The sequence below is a fragment of the Marmota monax genome, unplaced genomic scaffold (assembly GCF_021218885.2).
Source record: "Marmota monax isolate L192 unplaced genomic scaffold, Marmota_monax_Labrador192_F-V1.1 WCK01_AAM20220418_F8-fsc00087, whole genome shotgun sequence".
NCBI lineage: Eukaryota > Metazoa > Chordata > Mammalia > Rodentia > Sciuridae > Marmota > Marmota monax.
In genome coordinates, this window is record NW_026693476.1 from 2833677 (window position 1) to 2842587 (window position 8911).

Sequence of the window (8911 nt, forward strand, 5' to 3'; positions counted from 1 at the left end):
GAGTGGGATGCCGTAGCTGATGGAAGCTTAGCAACACTCTCTGATTTCTTCAGCTGTTAAGATTGCCATGGTCTGAAAGTTTGTGTCACTCTAAGACCTGTGTGCTGAAGTCTGATCCCCACATGGTGGTATTAGGAGGTGGGGCCTTTGGAGATGATAAGGTCCTGTGAGCTCCGCCCTCACGGATGGGATTAGAAAAGAAGCCCAGGGGAGTTTATTTGCCCCTTCCATCACGTGGTGACACAGCTAGAAGACACCATCTCTTAGGAAGGGGAACTTCACCAGAGGCCAAATCTGCCAGCATTTTGTTTGGCCTTCTTAGGCTCTACAGCTATAAGCAATAAATTCCTGTTTTTACAAGCTACATGGTTATAGTGTTATTATAGCAGCCTGTTTTAGTTCATTCGAGCTGCCATAACAAAATACCTCAGACTGGTTCATTCACAAACAGCAGAATTTGTTGCTCACAGTTCTGACAGCTGGAAAATCCAAGCCCAAGGTGCCAGAAGATCTGGTGAGGGCTTGCTGTCTGCTTCAAAGATGGTTCCTTCTAGCTCTGTCCTCAGATGGTAGAAGAGAAAATGGAGTGAATAAGCTTCCTTGGGCCTCCTTCATAAGGGCACTAATCCCATTTGTGACCCACCCCCATGACCATCACCTCCTAAAGACCCCACTTAATAACACCACCTTGGTGATTAGGTCTCCACATATGAATTTGGAGGTGAGGGACACAGCCTGAGTGGACTAGGGCAAGGATTAGTATTTACGTGGCTGCAAGGTAGTGGGCAGTTCAGCCTGGCCTGCTGCTCCCCTCTGCTCCTTCGTGGTCTTCTCCATGTCTATGCTTAGAGGACTTCCTCATGGTTACTTGTGAACCAGGCAAAAAGAGAGAGGAAGTCAATGATCACATGTATGAGTGCTTATCATGAGTCATGGCTTATCATATACCAGATGCAGGCCAGAAACGGTGGGGTTAAAAAGATAGACAAGACAGGGTCACTGTCTACAGTGCCTTCCCTTGTTTAAAAACAGTGAGCCATCCTTAATGGGACTAAAAAGTTAGCCTTCTTTAGTAAGAGTTAAGAAAGGAATTCATAACAGTAACATAGAATGATCTTTGCAAACCCAGTGCAAAACGGTGATTTACTTCTGCTCATCTCAGGGTGAAACAGAAACATCACTAAATCCACACCAATTGCAACTCAGTTCTGAATGGTAAAAGAGCTCAGTGTGTGCATTGAAATGCCTTCGTTCTCCCCACTCACTCAGATATTCTGCAGTTGCACCTGAGATCTGGTAGTGCCCTCTCAGGAGGAAGTCTCTTCTGAACATTCTTCAGGTTTGGGGTTTTCACTTCCAAGAGAAAAAAAAAAAAGATATAAGACTTAATGAAGTTGTGAATGTAAATGCAAATCTTGAGAGGGTAGGGATTCCCATAATCACATTAGGCCCTTCTATTATTAGAGAAGCCTGAAACTTCTGAAGCTTTTTTCTCTGCTGTGCCAAAACTCAGACTGAAATGTGGAAACAGGTCTTGATCACATATGGAGGGTTTTGTATTTTTCTGTGAGGGCAAACATAGGCCTCAGCCCTGGGAATGCTTCACAAGGACTTCACAAATCATGACTCCATCAGTGGAGAAGAGCAACATCAGCTGCAAAAATGTATGGCACCTCCTGGGGCCAGGCTCTGTGCCAGTTGCTGGACATTCAGCAATAAGTGACAGCATTGTCCCGAGGCTCCACATGCTGCCTTCCACCCCCACTGCAACCCTGCAGGACAGGTATGATTAACATCCCTGTGTGACAGGAAGCTGAATAACTTGCCCAGATCCAGGTTTGAGCTGGTACAGACAGCCAGGCTGCAAACAGGCTCCAGACCTTTACCTACAAGCATTGATTTTAAAGGTTTTTTTTTTTTTTAATATCTTTTTTAGTTGTAGATGGACACAATACCTTTATTTTATTTATTTATCTTTATGTGGTACTGAGGATCGAACCCAGTGCTTTACACATGCCAGGCGAGTGCACTGCCACTGAGCCACAACTCCAGCCCAATTTTAAAGGGTTTTAAATGACGTTCCTCTTCATCAAATTTTCCCAGTCCAACGTAGAGTTTCCATTGTGAGGTCAATGAGGTGGGAAAACAGCGTGATACATATTGAAAGCCTAAGCCACACTTTGATTTTTGTAGCCGATCTAAAAATCAGGAAGGAGATGGTTTTCCTAATTGACTCTGCTAAAGAGTATTAATGAGGGAGTTGGGAAAAAGAAGGGTACTCAGAGTTCCAGGAGTCAGGAAGGTGGAATGTCAACGGAGACCCCTGGAGAACAGGGAAAAGTATACTAGTCCTGTGAAAAATGTTCTTGGCTTCTCTTGTTTTTCCTTTCTGATTTATACTCTCTTCATGCCAGGCCTGCTACATGGAAGATGCTAGAACAAAACTAAGACAGAGACGAAGCCTGCCAAGCTCATTCACTTCTTGTTCCTTGTCCCAAAGCAACAACATTTGGAAATCATACTCCCTTGACAAACAACAAGATAATTCCAAAAAGCAAAACATGATGCACAAAATATTTGTCGCTTTATGTAATAGGACAGATTGCTTCACAAGGACTGGGCTTAGGCACTATCAGGAGCAGTACTCTTATTCAATGTCATCACGTTCTCCAACACATTCATGGGCACTTGGGCCTCCCTATGTCTGTCTTTGCATTTGGTAATTTATTCAGGTATGGGGTTCATTAAGGGAGATGGAAGAGACAAACATCAGGACCTCGACTCCTCCCTCCACCCTATTTCATTAAAGTTCAAGAATATAAACATGTTTTGATGGACTTGGGTGACTCTGATGGAGGCCAAAATGGAGGAATTAACTGTGATGGCTCCTGAGAGTTACCTTCCGGCAGGAGAGTCTGGGCGAAGATGCAGCCCACTGTGGTCAACAAGGTCTTGGAAAAATGAGTACAGCATGATTAAACTGAAAAGAAAAAAAAAAAAAAGGAGTTCGCAATGACAGAATATTGGATCTGAGGATTTGTTGTCTTTGGGCAAATTGCCTACCCCTGCCTGAAGCTCTTCTAGAAAGTGGGAATCATACTAATAATGTGCAGAACACCTTAGTTTTGTGAGGAATAAATATGAAATCATTCACGTAAGTCCTGAGTGCTCTATCCAGCACATGGTACATGCACAATGCGTGTTATATACAAAACCACCAAGCACAGCTGTGTCACCGAAGAGCTGAGTCATTGGGACTTTGGTGGTTTCATTGTGTGATAATCCTAATTGCCTTGAACACTGATGTCTTCATTATATCTTGAGGATGAGGATTCATCTCCACCTGGGAGGACTGGCCAATTCTTACACCAGAGGCAGTGAAATCAAGAGAGTCCTAGAAGTGTCAGGGAGAGGTGCTCAGCTGAGGTCCAACTCATCTTCCACACCAGTGACCACCATCAAGGGCACACTGTCAGCATGACATGCACAGGCCATCAGCAGGTGGGGCTATAAGAAAGGTGTAGAGAGAGGTAGCCACAGTGTGCACCTCTCTGGTTTGGGTGATGCAAGTTCCTGCTCTCCCAGCAGGGAGCAGCAAGTGACAACTGTGACAACAGGGGACTATAGTTCCTTGGGAGAGCAACCCTGGGAAATAGTTCATTTCTTATTAATTTGGTATGTAGTGATTGAGAGCAATGCTTTTACTATTAAAGGACACGTGACTTTATTTTCCAGTCCCATACTGGTAAGACCAGAGCACTTGAGTTATAATAAACATAGGACATCAATAAATGTTAGCAAGAAACTTAGTTAAATCACAGCAGAGTAAAGGCAAATTGCAAAATAAAGGCATTAAAAAGTTTCAACCTCACCAGTACAAAGAAATGTACATTTAAATAAGGTAGCATTTTTTTTTTGTTGTAAATCTGCCAACCTATCAAAAAGTTTTTTTTTTGTTGTTTGTTTGTTTTTAAATTATAACTTCTGACTAGTATTGAAGAGCTTTCATGCTTTGGACTCTACTCATATACCATCTCACTTAGTCCTGATAATTTAATAGCTCTACATACCAATTCCATTTTATAAATGAAGGAAAATTTTCAAGAGATTGAGTGATGTAAGGATGCCAATTTGAATATACACATTGATCTCCTCTCTTTCCTGAGAAACTACTAAAATGATAAATAATTCTTTGTCATGGCATGGGACTGGCCTGTGCATTATAGAATGGCTAAGCAGCATCTCTGATTGCTATCTACTGGATACCAGTTGCAACCTCCTCCTTCAGTTGTGGCAACCCAAGACTATCTGCAGATATGGCCAAATGTTTCCTGGGGGACAAATTCACCCTTACTGAGAACCAGTGGAATATGGGCTATCCAAGGGTGAGGAATCTCAGCATAGTTATTGCATGGCATGTTGGAGGGAGCAGGACACTAAAAGCCAGAGCAAACTGTGCCCATAGAGCAATCAGGGAGGGGATGCAGATTGAACAAGAGCTGATGGTCCTCTGCAGCACTGTGGGCTCAGAAACTCCAGGCACCAAGGGGCAGAGGAGAGTCAGGGAACTGAAATTTAGAGGATGAATTAGAATTTTACTTAGAGAAGAGTTTGATTCCTGGTCCATCTTGAAGCAGAAATATAAAGAATTTTGGCAGGGAGGTCATCCGGAAAATGGGGGGCTTGATAGGATACCTGATAGAAGGCTGCATTTTTAAAAACTTTTGAAATGATGGAATAAATATATTATTGTTTAAAAGTTCATAAAACAATAGCTAAAAAAGTTAAAAGGGTTTCTCCTGAGCTGTGGGCAGGAGGACAGAGAACAGTAAGCCAGGGGACTGGTGTTTTTTTATTGTGTATTTTGATAATATTTATTTGAAAAATAATATGCATGTTTTTTTGTTTTAAAAAAAGACTTATACAAAGAATTTGAAACTATAGTGTAAAAAGCATGCTGATTCCTTGCTGGAGAAAAATTATGGGGGTATATTTCAGAGGTAGAGCATGTGCTTAGCATGTCCAAGGTCCTGGGTTTAACCCCCAACATGTGCGCATGCACACACACACACACACAATGTATTAAGACACCTTCTGAGTCAGGTGCAGTGGTGCATGTAATCCCAGCAACTTGGTAGGCTAAGACAGGAAGATCACAAGTTCAAGGCCAGCCTCAGCAACTTAGTGAGACTCTCTCTCTAAAAAGGTATAGAGTGGGGATATAACGTAGGTCAGTTTTAGAGCACCACTGGGTCCAATCCCCAGTGCCACCTCCAACCCTCAAAAAGAATGCTTTCTAAATAGTGTGACAATATCTATCACAAGTCTTAAAACATTTATGGCCTTTAGGACTGCATCCATAGGAAAAGAACTACACATGCAGTCCAAAATTTACATATATATATATATATATATATATATATATATATATATATATTTTTTAAAAACTGCATGATGTTATTTGTAATAGCAAAAAGCTTGAGACAAATACCCGACCATCAGGGAATGGCCACATTAATGTATAGCTATATGTAAAAACCTGTAAATGTGTCAATGTGTTCATGCTAACAAAGTGTGAAATGGAAAAGAAAAAAAAAAAAAAAAGCAGACACACAACTAGCTTAAAGACTGTATCCCAACCATATATCCTACAAAAGTACATAAAAAAGACAAGAAAGAAATAGTCACATATTTACCGTATCTCTGACATGAAGGTAAATGTTATGTTAGTATTCTTTCCTAAGCAGAAAGAACATTAATGTTATTACTATAAAAGATAAGGAAATTCTTGAGTACAAAATGCCTGGCTTCAGGACAAAACCAGCCATTGGCTCCTGTAGCCTGCGGGGAGGAGGGTGGAGTTGCTGCTACCTGCCCTGGCCTTCCTGGAACTGAAGAGGTGGATTTCCCACTTTATAGTCAACCAGAGATTAGGGATGGAACAAAAGACTAATGGAGGGTTTCACTTTGCATAATTGGCTTAGCTCGGGGAAGCCTTGGAGTAGCTTTCAGTTTTATCCCCAGTCTAGTAGAGCAGTGACATTTGTTGTCACTTTCACATGTCTGAGCCCCTGGAGCTGGTCCAGAGGAATCCACCACGGATTCTTAGACCCTTTTCTTTCAACTTCAGGTAGTGAACAACAAATGAAGGATGGGACTTCAGATCTAGACCAACCAGCAAGGCCTACCCAGGTATAGGTAAAAAAAAAAACAAACAAATAAGATTTGAGGGTCATATTTTAAAAATATATTTTTTCCTAATAAAATGTAGATTTTCACCAAAATGTCAAATGAAAGTATCCCCTGACACCCATTAATAATACAAAAATAGAACAGAGGTACTCTCAAACTTCAGAGTTGTTAATCATCTGAGAAATGGATTTAAAAAGCAGACGGCTTAACCCAACCGGCAATGCTTCTGGTGCGTTATCATCTGGGTGGGCTCAAGATTTGCATTTTCAACAAATATCAAAAGTTGATTTTTGTGTTTCTGGGACCAAGCTTTGGCAAACAGTTTGTGTTAGTCACCTTTTTTGCTATTGTGACAAAATGCAGTAATAATCCATTTAAAAAGAATAAAGGTTTATTTGGGCTCACAGTTCAGAGGTTCCAGTCCATAGTCACTTGGCTGCATTGCTGTGAGCCTGTGGTGGCACAGTATACCACGGCAGGAATGTGTAGAAGAGGAAACTGGGTATTAATCACGGCTCAATCTAACAAGTTTTCTTTAATTTATATTTGAATTTTCAGTAAATAATTGATGAGTTAAAAATGGGGGATTAAAGTAATAACTAACTTTATTTTATCTGAAACTATAACAAAATGATAGTCAATGAAAATTTTTTTAAAGTTATAAATTCAAAAGAACAAGAAATGTCAAGAAAACAGAGAAATGTCAACAAAGCCTTGGAGGTTAGTTATAAAGAGGACTAAGTGGGTAAGGATGGCAACTTAGAGGAACTTTCAGTGCAATGAAGGAGGCCATGAGGAGCAGTCAATTTGCTCAACTGAGCCCCAGAGGCTCAGAGATCAGAGCTTCCAGAAATTTAAAGATGATGAGGGGTGGGAATGAAAAGAGGAGCATTGATTCACAGTGTTTATAAAGAGCAATCAGACCTCAGACTCCTTCCTCTACTTCACCAAAAGACTGGGAGTTCAGGCTCAAGAAACTGAAAAAAATAAAATAAACAGCTCCAAGCTCAGAGCTCCCAGATCAGGGAAATATAGTTCTGTCATCGATTTATTATCTCATATCCAAACCCACCCTTCTTTGCTGTGATTTGTGATGCTGGTACTGAGCCTTGTGAACATTCCCCCTTTGCCAGATGGTTCAATGTTAGGCTTAACAAAGCCTTGATCTTTTGATAAAAATATAAGGATTTGAAAATGGCTATTTAAAGGTGAGGTCCACAGTTTCTTTCCTTTCCCAACACCCAGAACACGAATACCCAGGATTAATCTCCCAGACAGTAAAATTTCTCCCTAGAGAAACTGACCCAAGAGAAAAGACCTACTGACTGACACCATGAGGTTCCCCAACAAAATGGTCCCTACCACCCCATTGCGCTGCAGTGGACCCACTGTATAGCAAGTTCCACCCACAGACACAACTAGCTCTTTTGTTCTTTGCTTATAAATATGAGTAGATAACTAAGTTGCTGGGCACAGTGGCATATGCCTATGGTCCCAGCACTTGGGAGGGTGAATCTGGAGGATCATTTGAGCCCAGGAGTTTAAGGACAGCCTAGGAAAGAAAGAAGGAAAGGAAGAGAGAAAGAGAGAGAGAAAGAGGAAGAGAGGGAGGGAGGAAGGAAGAAAGGGCGGACAAAGAATCCGCCCTTGACACTTGAGAAAAATTTTCACCATGAAAAACACTTTAAGTAAAAAAACAAAAATTAGTTACAAAGCAGTAGAGAGGAAAAAAAAGAAATATCCTACACTTAACATCATCTGAGGTAAGAGAAGATATTGCATCTATAAGACAGAAACAGAAAACTACAAAATGAGCATTCAGAAAATGAAAAAGCTATTATAAACTTTAAAAAATTAAATTATAGTAAAAATAAAACTCAACAGAATATTAGAAGACAAAGTTGAAATAATCTTTAGAAATTAACCAAAAAGATAACAATATGGAAGAAAACAGGAAAAAAAATACAAAAGTTAGAGGATCCATCTAAGAAGTATAACATTATATGAACGGGCATCTCAGAAAGAAATAATAGAGAAAGTGGAATAATAATTTTTTTAAAGAAAATAATACAAGAAAACCTGGGCCTAAAGGATATAAGCCTTCCAATCAAAAGGGCTTTCTGGGTTCTCAAAACAATGACACCAAGATACATTGTGAAATTTTTAGACAGTTGGATCAAAGAGAAGTTTCTATTAGGAAGTTCATAAACTTTTAATGAACTAGAATACAAAGGAGGAACGCCTTCACAATTCTATTTGCCAACTTGAAATTCTATACCCAGCCACACTATCAATCAAATAGTGTAAACACACATCCAGACATGCAGGACTCAACATGCCATGTCCTTACACCTTTCTAGGAGGCCACTAGAGGATGTGCTTCATCAAATGAAGAAACGGGAAAAGGAGAGATGTGAAACTGGGAATCCAATACAGGAGAGGAGCAAAGAGAATTCCCAGGATGACATTCATAACAGAGGAGAAGGCAGAGACACCTAAAGGGGTGTCTAAGAAGAAAAAGACAAAAGACAAAAAAGAAATGAAAATGACATATTACCTCTTCCATTTCTCTTGCTGAGAGGGGTTTTAAGACTGATGGATTGGGGGAAGAGCTAATGATAGAGCAAATCAAAATATAAAAACATTATTTCTAGGACATTTTTTAAAAAGTGATTAAAGAAAGGAAATTAACTATAGTACATAGTGCAGAAAAAAGCTG